A 17320-nucleotide genomic window follows, 5' to 3' on the forward strand; every position below is an offset into this window, starting at 1 on the left:
TAAGAAAATCCCATTTATAATTGTATCAGAAAGGAATAAATTTAACCAAGGTTGTATACTGAAAACTATCAGACATTAAGGAAAGAAATTGAAGAAGATACAAATAAATGAAAAGATATTCCATGCTCATGGATCAGAAGAATTAATATTATGTCCATACTACCCACAGCAATTTATAAATTCAGTGCAATCCCTATCAAAATTACAATGGTATTTTTCACAGAATAAACAGTCTTAAAATTTGTATGGAACTGCAAAAGACCCTGAATAGCCAAAGCAATCTTGAAGAAAAATAACAAAGCTGGAGTCATCACCCTCTCTGATTTTAAACTCTATTACAAAGCTATAGCAATTAAAACAGTATGGTATTGGCATTAAAGACAGACACATAGATCAATGAAACAGAATAGAGAGCCCCGAACTAAACCCATGTATATATCATCAGTTAATTTACAGCAAAGCCAAGAATATACAATAGAAAAAGGATAGTCTCTTCAATAAATCACGTTGGGAAAACTGGACAGCCACATGGAAAAGAATGAAACGGGACCACTCTCTTACACTATACACAAAATTAACTCAAAATGGATTAGACTTGAACATAAGACCTGAAGCCATACAACTCCTAGAAGAAAACATAGGTGGTAAGCTCCTTGACATAGATCTTGGCAATGATTTTTTGAATCTGATAACAAAAGTGAAGGCAACAAAAGCAAAAATAAACAAGTAGGACTACATCAAACTAAAAAGTTTCTGCACAACAAAGGAAACCAAAAAGATAAGAAATAACAGGTTCGGTGAGGATGTGGAGAAAAGGGAACCCTTGTGTACTGTCGTTGGGAATGTAAATTGGTTCAGCCACTATGGAAAACAGTGTTGGAGATTCCTCAAAAAATTAAAAGTAGAATTACCATACAATCCAGTAGTACTCTTCCTGGGTTTTTATCCAAGAAAAACAAAAATACTAGATTGAAAACGTATCTGCACTCCCATGTTCATTACAGCATTATTTACAATAGTCAAGATATGGAAGCTACCTAAGAGTTCATGGATAGACGAATGGATAAAGAAGATGTGGTGGGTGGGTGGGTGGATGGATGGATGGATAGATAGATAGATAGATATGCACAATGGAATGTTATTCAGCCATTAAAAGAAAAAGAATGAAATCTTGCCATTTGCAATAACATGATTAGACCTCAAGGGCATTGTGTTACGTGAAATAAGTCAGAGAAAGGCAAATAACATATAATCTTTCTTATACGTGGAATCTAAAAAAAAACCCCAAACCAGAAAAACTAAGTTCATAGGTATGGAGAACAGATTGGTGGTTGTCAGGGGTAGGGGGTGGGAGAAATGGGTGAAGTGGGGGGGTCAAAAGGTAAAATATATATATTTTTTTAATTAAGAGAAAAAAGATGATTCACAAATTTTGATAATTCAAAAAAAGAAAAAAAAAAGGTGGTTTCCTATCCACGTTCCAAGTGTAGATGGAGAGGAGGCAGAAGGACTGACCTCTTCCATTTAAAGAGACTTCCTAGCATCCTACTCACCTCTGAATATATTATTGACCAGAATTTATTTCTTTTTATTTTATTTTTTTTTGCGATACGCGGGCTTCTCACTGTTGTGGCCTCTTCCGTTGCGGAGCACAGGCTCCAGACGTGCAGGCTCAGTGGCCATGGCTCACGGGCCCAGCTGCTCCGCGGCATATAGGATCTTCCCGGACCGGGGCACGAACCCGTGTCCCCTGCATCGGCAGGCAGACTTTCAACCACTGCGCCACCAGGGAAGCCCCTTGACCAGAATTTAGACAGTCACATGGCTACATCCACTACTAGGAAAGCTGAAAGCATCTTTTAGCTGTATTGCAATGTGCTCACTAAAAATGAGAGAGAAAGGAGAAATCAGTATTTAGGAGGCAACTAGTAGATTCTACCATGGGAATAGGAAGAGGGTCAAAGAAAAGGTACATTTTTTCCACTACAAAAGAGAGACTCTAGTGAGAGTATACTTGCAAAATTGTCTTTGAAGGTGAGAAGCGATGGGGAATAGACCACTAATGAGTGATTTGCCTTTTATCTACTGTACAGATTTGGTGCAGAGTGTGATGGGTAAAGATGGAAAGTGTCTGTCTGAGTGTTTCTAAATAAAATAGGCAAAGGCATCAGATAGAGAATGGGAGGGAAAGTTGTTAGAAGTTTATGGAAAGAGGAGAAGGTGCATTACTTGTAGTTTCGACAGTTGAGAGAATGGATGTACCAGGGAAGCAGAGAAGTGTTGTGTGGCAGTTTGATTACTCATTTGAGGTTTGGGTTCATGAATTTAGTGAAACCAGTCATCACGGTGTATATTTTTAATTCTAAGATTCAATGTTTAAATGATGGGAAGTTTAGATTTCGGTAGAGCAAGTTATTGCTAAAAATCTAACCTACCATCCAGTGTGCATTACTGATAAGGGCTATGCAGAAATCACATGGAAGTGAAAGGGAGAAGTGTGAAATTTCAGTTCACTTTTTTCTACATCTGGAAATACTAATAATACTGGATGTGATTGAATAAGATGGTACTTTGCACCACATTAGGTGCTTCTCTTCACACTGCATTTGCATCTTTTGAATTTGTGTCAGTACAAATTTTACAAAAGAAATCTAAAGAGAAGGTGCTGTAAGTAAGGTAATCCCCTTGGACTTAGAATATGTGCATCTGTTCAACTAAAGCTAAAGTCTTCCTGAGTACTGCAGTGGGAAAAGTTTATTTTCATTTTAGCTTTGATTAAGATCAACGAAAACTTGTAAAATATTGAGTTGTATGGTTTAATTTATACCAAAAATATATTGAGTTGTATGTTTTAATTTATACCAAAAATAGCAATCAAAAGATTTTTGATTCTTGGAGGAACCCAAGAATAACATTTAGTAAGACTGGAATTTTGTGAGTTTTTAAAATAGTATTCTGGCAGTTCTGTTTTGCAAAGAGTAGGATAGATGAAACAAAATGTTTTTAAACTTAAGTGGTTTTGTTTTCCTGTTAAACTACTTTTTGTTAAAAAAATAACCTATAGTCTTGTTGATTTGCTTTACTTGTGAAGTATTTAAACCACATTACAATAATGTAATTTATATTAAACAAAATATTTAAATACTATAAATACATAAATGTAAAATATATTAGAAGTAAAATTGTATTAAATAATATCACTTTCTAAGTATAAGTAATAAACAGATGTTATAAATTAGAACTTTATTAGAGATTTCTCTGTGGAGCATTTAAAACGGTTAAGAAACTATTTTTATCCTAGGGGAGAAAGTGTTCTGTTGACTCTGAGTCGGCAAGGTGTCTGTGCTCCATCCTTTGTCCTGGCATTGACAGTATTCTCTGTCACTGGCCCTGACACAGCATTAAATCTTTCTCAACCCAGTGCTCCAGGCAACCATTCCCAATAGACTGGAGTTGACATCTAAATAAAACTGATTGTTATCCAAGGTCTAGAAGATCATAGTGCATCAAAGACATGCTTAGATTTAGTTCTCAAACTTCAGATTTAGTTCTCAAGGTTTTTTTTTTAAAGTACCATTTTCATTAGGAGTATGTGGAAAGGAGATATACACTCATTTACCTTTTTTTTAAACATCTTTACTGGAGTATAATTGCTTTAGAACGTTGTGTTGGTTTCTGCTGTATAACAAAGTGAATCAATTTTATGCATACATATATCCCCATATCCCCTTCATTTACCCTTTAACATCTGTCTGTATTTTTTTTTGAGACAGGCTCCTACCTGTGACATATAGGACAAGGATAAGCAAGCCTCTGTGGGTTGAAAATGCTGAGCCTATTATATGAGGTGAACCAGGGTAGGGTATTTCACAGGGGCCCGTCATCCTGGAACAGACACACACAATACAGAAAAATGGATTTGGGACACACGGAACACACAGAAAGAACTCGTGTTTTTGAAAGAAGCAGATAAATATATTGAAATCCATCACATAATTAAACATTGGGTTTTTTTTAACTTTAAAAAAAATAGAAGCATATTATATATATTGAGTTGTATACCAATTATTAGTATATAGCTCAGTGAGTTATGTTACAACACCACACATGTCAGGAAATAGAATATTACCAGCCCCCTGAAGCCCTTCTCATGCTTAGAGCCCCCTCCATACTCTCCAGATGTAACCAGTGTCCCGACTTCTAATGTCATTGATTAATGTTCCTAGTTTTTAACTTTATCTAATGGAATCAAGAAATATGTTTTATATTGAAGTTCTTTCTCCCATTAGGTTTGTGCAGTTCATCTGTGTTGCAGGTGGCTGTCAGTCATTTGTTTTCATTACTGTATTCGAGTATACCACATCTAGTTATTCTTTCTACAGTTGGTGGACATTTGGAGTGTTTCTGTATTTTTGCTTTGTTTGGTTTTGTTTTTTTGCTTTTATGGACAATGCTGAACATTCTTGTATGTTCTTTTATTTCATATGTGTGTCTAGGAATTGGGTTGCTGGGTCATAGGATATGTGTATGTTCAGTTGTAGTAGATACAGGTAAACAGTTACCTAAAGTAGTGGTTCCAGATTGTACTCCCACCAGCCACGGTATCAGATTTTGTGTTGCTCCAAATCCTTGCCAACTTTTGGCATGTATAGTCTTAAATTTCAGTGTGTCCCACTGTGATGTATATTGCAATTCCCTGATTAGAATCAGACTTCCAGAATATAGCTGAGCTAAGAAAATCAATGGGACAATAGGAAAAGTTTCTAATTAGGCAAGCTGTATGTGCGTGCTTGCTCGTTTCCCGAAATCACATCCAACAGCAGTGTGGCCTGAGTAAGTTGTTTTACCTTCCAAGACATGATTTTCTTATATATTTTTTCTGTGGGCCGGATTATGGTCTGTACCAACTTTAACAGGCTATAATTTTAACCAAGTTAAAGTTGTAAAAAATCCTGAAAGCTCTTCTGACATATGCAGGATTATTCTCTTTGTTATTAAGAAACCAGTTGCCATATCTGGACCCATCATGCATGCTTTTAAACTCCCGTAATGGAAACAGTTATTCACAAGTTAGCCACAAGTGGAGTTCCACTAAGAGTTACATATCTAAGTATTAGGAGGTGGGAGAGTTGCGGTCACAAGGGATTCTGGAGTGAATCATGTCAGAAGTAACTAAGTTATGAATTGCAGGAAATTGATAGATAGAAATAACCACAGCTGACCATGAAACACAGTCGTTGAGATAAAATTTCCCCATATGTATGTATTATAGTAAATCTTACCAGTGCTAATGAGAACTCTGGCATTTGAGTATTGGTTTAAAGAATAATGTAAAAGAGGGATTCCTTGGTAGTGCAGTGGTTAAGAATCTGCCTGCCAATGCAGGGGACATGGGTTCGAGCCCTGATCTGGGAAGATCCCACGTGCCGCGGAGCAACTAAGCCCGTGCGCCACAACTACTGAGCCTGTGCTCTAGAGCCCACGAGCCACATCTACTGACCCCGCATGCCATAACTACTGAAGCCCATGTGCCTAGAGCCTGTGCTCCACAGCAAGAGAAGTCACCGCAACGAGAAGCCCGTGCACTGCAACGAAGAGTAGCTTCTGCTCGCAGCAACTAGAGAAAGCACGTGTGCAGCAGCGAAGACCCAATGCAGCCAAAATAAATAAATAAATAAAATGTATTTTAAAAAAAGAATTAAAAAGAAAGATAGAGAGTGGCTAAAAGCTAGCCTTTGGAAAATGAACCCAATAGATCCATTGGTAACTTTATAAAATATACTCAGCGGAATGTGTAAGTGCAGAAGTTTTCTGCTTTTTAGCAGAAATATGCATGATATGTCATATGTGCTTATGTGTGTGTTCCGGAAGATTTGAGAAGTCAGAACTTTTTAGGGGGGCATAAAATGTGTGAACTTAAGCCCATGTTATAAAGGTTAAGAGAAGGTGACTGAAAAAGGTCTGTGTTGAATCTTAATTGTTTTATTTTTTATCGTTTATCTCCTATAGATTAAAGTTGTTGGTCCAACACAGACTTCTTTAGATGTGAAGTAAATATTATTGGTTTCTCTGTGTTGCAATTAGCTTCTCATTCTGTGTGCGTCCTTTTATTGTTTATTAGGCAGGATCAGTGCTTGGCTCTTGTCCCTGTAAGGTCCTTAGGACTTTGAGAAGAAAAATAAAATCTCTACAAAAGCTTGAGCCCTTTTGTTGTTATACTTTTGAGAATGAATGCAGTTCTTTTAACTACAGTCTGGTGAAAGGGACACTAGTTTTGCACCTTAACACATGACTGCAGAAAAGGGAAGCTAGTACCATTGAGTTCTCCTTTTTGGTTGCCAGGGCAAATTTTCTTTAAAAAAAGAACTCCAGTCCTGAGAAGTTAATGAATTGACTAGAACTGTGTATTTACCCAGGAATTGGAGGTGTTACCTTTTGTTTCCTGGGGTGGTCTGGTGGACAGGAAGGCAGTTTACAGAGGGAAAGGAGTTGAAAACGTGTTCTTCTCTCTCTCTTTCCCTCCTCTCCTCCCCCCCCTAAAATGCCCTTTGTTATATCTACTTCTGACGTCACACGTCTGAAAATACCTGGTTGAATTTTTTCCCCTTGAGGAGAAAAGCTTCAATAGCTTTCATTTCATTGTTGTGATTCTCTTCATGCCTAAGGTGTTGACATAGAACAGAGCTAGGAGTGGAAATTAATGTCATATCCAAGGGAACTTGAACAGAGAACAACCATCCTTTCTTCTCTCTGGTGATTTTTCCTACATGACTGAACATGAGTGCTGTTTATGACTGAATGTGAGTGAACATTTTCTGTTTGTTTTATGAACTAAAACTTTAAAATATGCTCCAGGGAGCTCTGTCCCTCACTGCTCCTATATGTGAACCATCTCCATGCCTCTGTCCTGAACATGAATTTTCTTACCGTTGGTTACAGCCCCAATCCCTAGTACTGTGTGTCTTTGCTCCCCATTTGCAACCTAAGTGTACATCCTGTTGGTTCTCCCTGAAAAATTTGTCCGTTTCTCTCCATCTCTGCTGTCACCACCCAGGTCCCAGCTGCTGCTCTTTCTTCTCGGCATGACTGTAGCCTCCAAAATATTCTCCCTGCTTCCATTCCTGCCTGTCTGCAGTCTATTCTCCATACTATAGCCCAGGTGAACAATCAGTCAGACCATGCCATCTCACAGCTGGAAACTCTGCAGTGATTCCCGTGGCACTCACAATCTGATGTAAATCCCCACCATACCTCACAACACCCTCCAGATCTGATCCTGCCCCCCTTTGCCAACTCCTACCACTCTCCCCTTTGCAGCTGCAAGATTTCAAATTTCAGCCACGTTGGCTGCCTTTCTGCTGCTTGAACAGTTGAGCTCCTTCTTTCCTCAGGGCCTTTGCGCTTACTTTTCCTCTGCTTGAGACATCTTCCCGAATCTTCACACGGTTGGCTCCTCCTCGGCTTTTAGGTCTTAGCCCAGAGGTCACATCCTTAGAGATGTTTTCCCTGACCTATCATTTTTGTTCCTCCACTCATTCTTTTTCTCATTAACCAGTTTTCTGTTTGTTTGTTTGTTTTTTGCGGTACGCGGGCCTCTCAGGGTTGTGGCCTCTCCTGTTGCGGAGCACAGGCTCCGGACGCTCAGGCTCAGCGGCCATGGCTCACGGGCCCAGCCGCTCCGCATCATGTGGGATCTTCCTGGACCGGGGCACGAACTCGTGTCCACTGCATCGGCAGGCCGACTCTCAACCACTGCGCCACCAGGGAAGCCCAACCAGTTTGTTTTTGTAATGCCTTTGATCAGTAAATTAAACTACGACATTTGCCTACTTATTTTCTGCATTCCCTACTAGGCTCCTGAAGAGAAAGGGCTTAATATACCTTGTTCACAGCTCTGTTTGTATTGTAAGAACAGTGCCTGGCCATGAGTCAGCCCTTAATAAAATTGGAGTGAATGACCTCAAGTAGGTTACCCAATGTATCTAAACTACATTTATCTATTTTCAGCGAGTAGGGATAAGTGTGCCTCGCATGTAGTAACCATTGTAAGTTTATTTCTTTTCTTTCCTTTGACCTTATGGCAGCAATCTCCCCTCACTCATTTGGTGATGAGATGCTGGCTTGTGAATTCTTTTGTATTTCATCTTTATAATTTTTTTTAAGTGCCAGCATTTTTTCCCCTTAACTACCAGGGTCTGTAATCTCTTCTGTGGCTGGGGATCGTACCTTTATGCAGAATTATATCCCTCAAGAGTTTTGCATACAGGTGCTAGTAAGGATTTATTGGATGATGAAGGATAGAACAGAAAGGATAGAATAGAAAATTTCAAAAAAGAGAATGTTGTGATTCCAAGATGTGACACTGGAGGGAAGGAACATGGTTTGAGAAGATGGGAAGCTCTCAGAAATCCTGACTGCAATGTAAAATCACCTGAATGAGGAAGAAACAAGTTATATAAAGAAATCTTAGTGCTCGCTTCAGCAGCACATATACTAAAAATGGAACAATACACAGACGATTAGCATAGCCCCTGCAGAAGGATGACATGGGGGAAAAAAAAGAAGAAAAATCTTAAAGGAAAGGCACGTTACCTTTCTACCTTTCTACCTTTCTGTGAGCCCAGTTCTGAAAAAGAAGCAGTTGTTGAATGTGAATAATGGAAAGAGAGGGGAATGAGAAGGGTACAGAAATCACACTTTGATACACGCAGCATTTGGAAGTACTAGGAACACTTCTAGGGGGGCTAGGATTGCTGCTTCAAATAATTGAAGGGGTGTCAGGTGGAAGAGGGTCACCCTTCCTTCTGTATGATATTAAGGAGGGCAGTTAAGAGATGAGTAGAAAGAAGTTGCAGCACATATGAGTGGTCCTTCCAGCAGGGCTTTCCAAGGATGCTGTGGACTGGTACAAGTTACTCATTCATACAGGTGTTTGAGCTTAGGTCAAGCATACTTAACAGGTATCTTTTTACTCATTAGTACTGTTTTTTAACATTCCTCTCACATAAGCACTGTCAGGGTCCTTGTTATGGACTGAATTTCGTCCCCCCCAAAATTTGTATTGTTGAAGTCCCAACCCCCAGTGTGACTGAATTTGGAGATAGGGCCTTTATAGAGGAAATTAAGGTTAAGTGAGGTCATAAGAGTGGGGCCCTAATCCAGTATGACTGGTGTCCTTACAAGAAGAGGAGAGACACCAGGGACGCCCAGGCACAGAGAAAAGGCCACATGAGGACACAGTGGGAAGGAGGCCATCTGTAAGCCAAGGAGAAGCCTCAGGAGAAGCCAGCCCCACTGGCACCTTGACCTTAGACTTCCAGCCTCCGCCCAGAACTGTGAGAAAATAGAATTCTGTTGTTTAAGCTACCAGTCTGTGGTATTTTGTTATGGCAGGCCTCACAAACTAAATACAGCCCTGCATTCCTTGGCATGATGCACTGGGATTTAAAGTTATGGGAAACCCAGATAATGGTGAAGTTTGCTTTTGAATCCCGAGATTCTACAGTTTGTTGTAACTAATTGTATTTCAAAAGTAATGTGCACTCCTGTGCTTAGGAAGATATTGTTGATCACATGATACAGAATGGAAGAAGAGAGATTTATTTTAACTTCTTTTGACTTTTATGAAAAACTCAAGATTCCAAAAGATGTTTTCATTTACTAAATAGCACATTAAGAAGAATAGTTAATGCATAATAATATAGAAATACCTTTATTAAACATGCATTAATTATAAGATTTGCTTCTATTTGAAGCAACTACTGAGAATGATCATAAAGATAAGTCAGGACTGACAGTGTGACAATCAGTTGTTTTTTCAGCACTTATCTGCCAAAATCACTTACCTGTCAGAGTGCTTTTCCTCAATGGCAACCTGAAGAAAACAGCATTAAAGTCAACTTGCATACTCTTTTCTTTAGTAGCAAATCTAAATGATTCCAGAAATATTTATACATAATTACCTTCTTTCTTTTTTAATGAAAATAGGATAATACTATACCTTTTTTTTTTGCTGCTTGTTTTTTCTCTCTTCTGTGTTGCTTGCATAATTTGTTATTATATGAATTTGCCATACATCTCAAACATCTGTGTTTTTTTTGTTTTTGTTCGGTTTTTTTTTTGGTTTGTTTTTTAGTTGTGAGTTAAGTTTTATTTGGGGCAAAATGAGGACTGTAGCCCAGGAGACAGCATTTCAGATAGCTCTGAGAAACTGCTCAGAAGTCAAACCTCTGTTAATGGACATTTTATCCTAAAATTATATGTTTAAAAGTTGAGGAGCGGGCTTCCCTGGTGGCACAGTGGTTGAGAGTCCTCCTGCTGATGCAAGGGACAAGGGTTCGTGCCCCGGTCCGGGAAGATCCCACATGCCGCAGAGCGGCTGAGCCCGTGAGCCATGGCCACTGAGCCTGCTCATCCGGAGCCTGTGCTCCGCAACAGGAGAGGCCACAACAGTGGGAGGCCCGCGTACCGCAAAAAAAAAAAAAAAAGTTGAGGAGCTTGCTGTTTATGCTGCCTCCCAAATGAATCCTTCCTCTGAGTTCTGTATAAATAAAATGTGGTGCTGATTATACCATAAAGATTTTCATATATATGTTTCCAGACTCTTATTTAAAAATTAATTTAACTATTATTAGCTTTTTCCACTATAAATAAATTCAGTATGCTCAGTAATTGTATTACAGAGTGGCTTCTCTTATTAAATAAAGTTCGTGGTCAGTTGTGTAACTGCTGCTCAGCTGCCCTGTGATGCTCCCTGTGCGTACAGTTTAGTTGTCTCAGTGCTGGTGTGAGAGCGGGACAACAAAACTCAGGCTGGGCTGTTTAGTTTTGGTTTCGTGGAATGGTTTTGACAATTCTTGTCCTCATCTCTTTGACACTTTTTTGTTTTTCACCAATTAATAAGCAATATTTTTCATTAAAGAGTATATTGCCGTTTATACTACTCCAGTCTGGGTGTTTTCTTAAAGCAGTTATTAATTGGTTTGCATATCAATTGATTTGGAAGAAACCAACGGTCATACAAAATGGTGTTCTGTAAGTCTTGGGGCATTTCCTTTTCGAGTCATCTTTCTTGTTATAGTGTCGTTATCATGATCATTATTTGAAGAAACCATTGTTGCAGTAGCGTATTACTTATATTGAGTATGGCCACCAACTTCCTTGGAATAGTTTGTTCTTCATCCCATTTAACGTCCCAAGAGAATGCCTGCAGACATCACCAAGATCCCCTTGTAGCCTGTGGATTATTATTTTTCTACTGGGGAATGTGGAAGCCTTTAGCTAAAAATCCAGCTAAGGCCTGTTTACTTGGCAGTGCTCAGAGCACTGCCTTTCTGCTGAGGTGGGGGAGGAGAGCTGGGCAGCGTGGCCCAAATGCATCCAGTGACTTTAGTTGTAGAGTATTGCCTGTACACCCTGCTTTACTCGGAAGTCTCATTCTGAAAACAAAAAATCTCATTCTGGAAGATATGTATGTAGGTTAGTATCTTTTAGCTCTCTTTGCTGACTGTTTACTCTGTGCCTCATATTTGGTATTTTGAATCTGTTTTTTGTACATTGTTATTTGATCTTCTGGCCAACGCTGTCAGATGAGAAATTTTAGGTTTGAAGTGGTTAAGTCACTTGCTCAAGTTCATATAACTATTATGGAGAGGCTGGCACTTGAACCCAGGACAGTCTGATTCACATAACACTATGCATTTGGATCATGTTTTATATTGTACCAGGTCATTGTGCATTTATGTGCATTCATTCATACCATGAGTATTAAGCATCTGTGATGTGCTAGGCACCGTCTGGATGCCAGAGATATTTCAGTGAATAAAACAAGCAAAATACCTACCTTTATGGAGCTAACCTTTAGTGAGAGAAGACAGACAAAATAAATAAGTAAATAGTGTATTGGAAGGAGGTGTTAAGTGTTATGAGAAGCACCCCGACGAAAACGTAACAGTGGGGATCTGGTATCCTGGAGAGGGGACTGCATTTCTAAATGGGATACACAGGGAGCCAGGATAGGCCTTACTGAGGAGATGATAGTTGTACATGTATTTAAAGGAAGTAAGGGAATGCACCCTTCAGTATCTGGGGAAAGAATGTTCTAGATGGGGGGATAGCAGGTACAGGGGCCCTGAGGTGGGAGCCTGCCTGGGTGTTGGAGGAGTGGAGGAGGGGTCAGTGTGTGCAGAGCACAGAGAGGGGAGAGTAGGGGCTGGGGGTGGCGCTGGGGGGTGCCTTACAGCCTATCGTAAGAACTCAGGCTTCAACTCTGGGTAGAACCAGCCTTTTGAGCATGTAAATAAATGGAAAGTCGATACATAGGTAGGAGAATGTTCTCATCTAGTCAGCATTACACTTTATTTTCTCTCTGTGTAATAGAACTCAGAAGGATTCATTTGTAGAGACAGCATAAATGGTTAAGTTCCCCAACTTTTAAACCTATAAGCTTAGGATAAATTCTCCTTTAACAGAGGTTTGGTTAAATGACGTATGGCACAGTCACATAATAGAGGAAGCACAGTGTTGGTCCTAACTAGAGTTTTGGATTTGTCAAGTGGTTAAGGTAAGTGGAGAGAGCAGCTTGAGGGGATATAAGCAAGAGAGTGAAGATGATGACATTTAAGCTGACTGTGGCGTTTAAATTGGGTCAGGGGGCAAGCGAAGACATGGCGGGAAGGGGAGGTCATGCGAGGGAAAGTGGCAGGACCAAAGGATGCTAGGTCCTGGGTGGGTCAGAGGCTCATTTGGTCAGGGTGCCAGTGGGAGAGAGCTAGACATACAGGAGGTGGTGATTTGTCAGTGGTGTGTATGAAACTAAGGTTATGGAGGAGTTATGGTTGCTGGTAATGAGAAGGCATTTGGTAAGATCTTGGAGTGTGTGATTATGGGAGGGTGGAGGACAAGATCATTTGGAGAAAAGCGTGCAAAGAAATGAGGCCAGGATGGTGGCAGGGTTATCAGCATGGGTATTGAAATCACTAGGAGTTGAGAGAGGATGTGACAGTGACAGCGAGCTAGGAGCTAAAGCCATCAGCAGTTCAAGGGCTGTGGCCTGAGCAACCCAAAATGGCAACAGCTGTTAACGGGGCTCATGCTTTCTGTGCGTCTGATCTTTCCTTTCATTTCTGAATTTGTCTTTCTCTTTTCTTCCCTGAGTTCCTCGAGTTTCTGCTTCGCTGCTGCCTATTATCTGGCCATCTTGTCTATGAGCTGTTTTGTGATTTTCCTTTAAAATGGCAATTGCCTCACTGAGTTAAAACAAAAAAAAAAGGGTGCTATTTTGGGTTATAATTTTCACCTTATCCACTTCCGTGGCAACATTTTTTCCTGCTGCATTTTCTTTGTAGCGAGTTTTGCTGTTCTTTTCCACAGTTTTATATAATCTTTTGCATGGCTGCTCTTTCTGTTCTCTTGGTGGTTGTTCAGTGGAGTGAGCTTGCTTTTCCTGGCAGGAGACAGCTGTTAAGGGAGAGGGTGCCCAGGCTGTGCCCTCGGGCTCCTTCCTCTCTGCACTGCCCTGAGGCACTGTTTCTTTCCCTCTCTGCCTCTCAGAACCTAGCCTGACGTAGGACAGTTCCCCCTCCAGTCCAGACGTCCCCCTGTCACTCCATTGGTTCCCCAGTGCATAAGGCATCCCCTTCCTCTTAGGGAAAGGTGACACTTTCAGAGATGAGCAGCCAGGGGCCCCGAGCATGGTCCAAGCCTCTGCTCTCCACCTCGCTCAGCCCTGCCCCGGTCCCCCTTGGGAATCACCATCATCTCCTGGTGGCACACACTTGCTAGTGACATTTTGGCGCTCTGCCTCCCCTATTCTCCTCTGCAACACCCCTGTTTCCTATCCCATCCCCATGGCTTCCCACTCACGATCTGCTCTTTTCTGTTTCTTCTGGCCACATGTACATGTTTTTGAGAATTCTTTTGTGGTCTTAATTTCTTTGAAAATGTAGCTTACATGGGTTTTCTTTTTTCCCGCCTCTCTGTTCTATATGGCTTGAGGAGGGAAGAAGAGGGAAGATTCAGGAAAAAACTTGTACCATGTTCCTATAGGAAGCAGAAATCCATTTGTAGTGTTTTAGCAAAAACATGTGAGCAGCAGGGCCTTGCAAATAAAACTGATTAGAGGGCTTCCCTGGTGGCGCAGTGGTTGAGAGTCCGCCTGCCGATGCGGGGGACACGGGTTCGTGCCCCGGTCCAGGAAGATCCCACATGCCGCGGAGTGGCTGGGCCCGTGAGCCATGGCTGCTAAGCCTACGCGTCCGGAGCCTGTGCTCCACAACGGGAGAGGCCACAACAGTGAGAGGCCCGCATACCGCAAAAAAACAAAACAAAACTGATTAGAAATTCGGACTGAGATAAACAGTTGAGGAATCACTGCCATATGAGCTGGAGGTGAACTTCCTCACATGGCTAATACTCAGGCTGCTTTTGGAGCAGACTGTCGGGCCATCCGGTGGATGACAGGAAGGAAACTCATCCAGGAGGTGAGGAGGGCCAAGAAGGGCTCAGGAAGGCTGGAGAACCGCAAGGAGTAAGGCTGCCCCGCTGGCAAATCCCCCTGTGTTAGCTGAGTACACAGATCACCTACTCAAGGGGCCACGTCCTCCTCTTGACCTCTGTTACTCCCAATACTCGACTCTCTCTGAGCCGGTCAGCTGAGCAGGGCCACATGATAAGATGTTAGGACTGAACATCTTTGCTAAGACAGAGCTTGCAGTGTTCTGGCCATCTTAGAAATCCCAAGTACTGTTTACATACAGTTTTCAAATGGCTTGTTTTTGCACTTTGTTCATTTTTAAGAATCATGACTTTAGATTTAACTCTTTATTAGTCTACAGTAGCTTTAAAATGCCCTAAATTTCTACCTTGTTAGCCTGTGTGCCTTTCTCCCTCTAAGTATTTGGAAAGAAAACCAATGAGAAATTTAAAATTAAATGTGTTCTAAATGGGAGATTGCTTCATGGAAGTAGGACTTGCCTGCAAGTGTTGGAGTGCCAGGAAGGAGGGTGCAGTAAACCAGCAGGCTTGGCCCCGAGGCGCAGGCTTCACCTGAGCTTCTCAGCTCAAGACTCATCCTTTAGAAGATCCTTCAGTTTCCTCCCCACCGTTCACATCAGTTCTTTTACCCACAGAGAAGATAAGCTCCCTATTCAGGTCACAAGACAGAGCATGAGATAGAGAGCCTATTGGAAAAAAGCCCATAATTATTTTAGTAGCTTTGTTTCAGATTCTCTAAGGAGTTTTTCTACCTAACATGTGCTTTTTAGAATTAAAATATACTTTTCTGGGACCTAGTTCACTTGATTATTTATCTCAGAACCTTTTTGTGTTGAAACTTACTTTCAACTAGCTGATATATTTTCTCATGATACATTACCCTATGCACCTTGTACTGTGTAATGAGCCCAACATAATGATTCTAACTCTGATTATAGTAAACTTACCAGTAATAGCATCTCGTGTTCTTACAGAAATCTGTGCCATTTTGAAAATGTTTTTATATATATCATCGTCTGTAATATTTCAACCCACCCTTTAAAATAGATAGAGTGTTTGACAGGTGAGGAAAGAATTGTCTAAAACAGAATTTGTTTTTATTAATATTTAGTTGGGTTTTTTTTCTAGTTCAGTTTCTTGTGTGTATACATGTCACTGTCAGGTGGTAGCTGAGTTCGCTCCTAATTAGGGGTTATAACTGTCTTGTGTCAGTTGATATTTATCATTATCTCTACAATTCTCATAACTATATCAGAGTTTATTAAGTTTCAACACCCTCCTACAGCATGGTTCACATTAATATATATTAATAAGAATATTCTTACTGTTCATTTCTGACTTTCAGGAGAAAAACATTAAGCCACTTCATACTGTTTGCTCTCATTTATTGAACTGTTTCTGTTTCCAGTACAAGGTGCTTACATACATTGTCCTCAGTTGAAGTTCATCATAACTGAGGAAGAGGTGATTCTCCCCCCGCTTGACTGGTGAGGCAGTTATAGCTTGGAAAGATGAGGTCAATTGCCCAAGGTCAGCAGCCAGCAAGAAGTGAGGTCAGATTTCCAAATCAGACTGTCTGGCTCCCAGGCTTCTTGCCAGTCAGTGTTACACTCTCCTTCTTCTTCCTCAGTGTGATGTGGGTGAGACCAAGTCAGAATCTCAAAACCACTTGTCCAAGGGTTTTAATAACCATTATTTTTTTTCTACGATTGACAGTTTCAACTGTGAATTATTTTGGGTTGAGCAACAGATATTTTGTGCTAAAAGAGCAAGTAGTTGTATTCTGTTCTCCGTTGTTTGGAGACATTTCTTTGAAGGCGCACATGCCTGTTAGGGCTGGCCCAGGAAGCCCAGCCACTCTCAGTGGTCAGACATAATCCTCCCTGGTCCCCAGGGCACTCTGACAGGTGGTGACATTACAAAGCCCCTGATGCCAACTGTTGCCTACAGTTGTACAGCAGAAAAAAATACCCTTTGCTATGAAGCGTTTTTTTCCTTAGATCATCCACTAGATGGCAGCAGACTCACGTGGAACAGAATGGGTGTTTGGTACTGAAAATAATGAAGAGCCAGAAAGGGGATGGTTTGGGTTTTGTGGAAATAATAATGCACCTTTTCTAGATGTGTAGGAACTAGTGTTATCTTTACGTCATGAAAAATGTAATATATACTGTAAAGTCACCTCTCTAGAAGTAATGGTGCAAATAGGTGCAGATTGTAGATAATGCAAAAATAATTTGTTCATTCTATTGTTGTAGAGGTGCATCTTGATTTAATCCTATCTCAGTTTATCAGTATCAGGTGAATTTTTCTTCAAGTAACTGTTTATGGTTATGTAAAAAATTTGTTCCTTAATTTTTATGTTTCACAGGGTTTTTTTCTTTCAAATTAGACATATGCCAATAAAAATGAATATGACTGCTTCATAAATTCACAGTATCCCAGGCGAAGTAATGAAATGAAACCCAGTAGACATGACCTGGAAGAGGCTAGGAATGATTATCAGTTTTTCCAGATCACCATCCTGCTTGTCATCTACCTAGAAACCTCTTTTTTATCTCTCTCTCTCTTTCTCTAAACTAATTTTGCTTAAACATTTTTGAACATGGTCAACTTGAGTAAGGCAAGAGATCCTCTGGACCACTATCCTAAAACTAGGAGATAGTCAAAAACCGGAGGGTAATAAAATAATAGATTGGTAACGACATAGTTACTCTACAAAAATGTTCATCCAATACAATGAAAAAGTAACCATAATTGTTTCTAAATTAATGTGAGAAGAGCAGCAATTGAAAATAATAACCCATACAGGCCAGCACCTATGATG

At 40.5% G+C, this 17320-nt stretch overlaps 1 protein-coding gene and 1 non-coding gene across 13 annotated transcripts in view; both read left to right on the forward strand.

Moving 5' to 3' along the window:
* STX7 (syntaxin 7) overlaps positions 1 to 17320 on the forward strand; it is a 50340-nt gene that overhangs the window by 8996 nt on the left and 24024 nt on the right. The window lies entirely within an intron of this gene.
* LOC116763832 lies at positions 8470 to 8576 on the forward strand. Its single transcript, XR_004352646.1, has one exon. It is a non-coding gene; the product is annotated as a U6 spliceosomal RNA (small nuclear RNA).

The sequence above is a fragment of the Phocoena sinus genome, chromosome 12 (genome assembly GCF_008692025.1).
Source record: "Phocoena sinus isolate mPhoSin1 chromosome 12, mPhoSin1.pri, whole genome shotgun sequence".
Taxonomy (NCBI): domain Eukaryota; kingdom Metazoa; phylum Chordata; class Mammalia; order Artiodactyla; family Phocoenidae; genus Phocoena; species Phocoena sinus.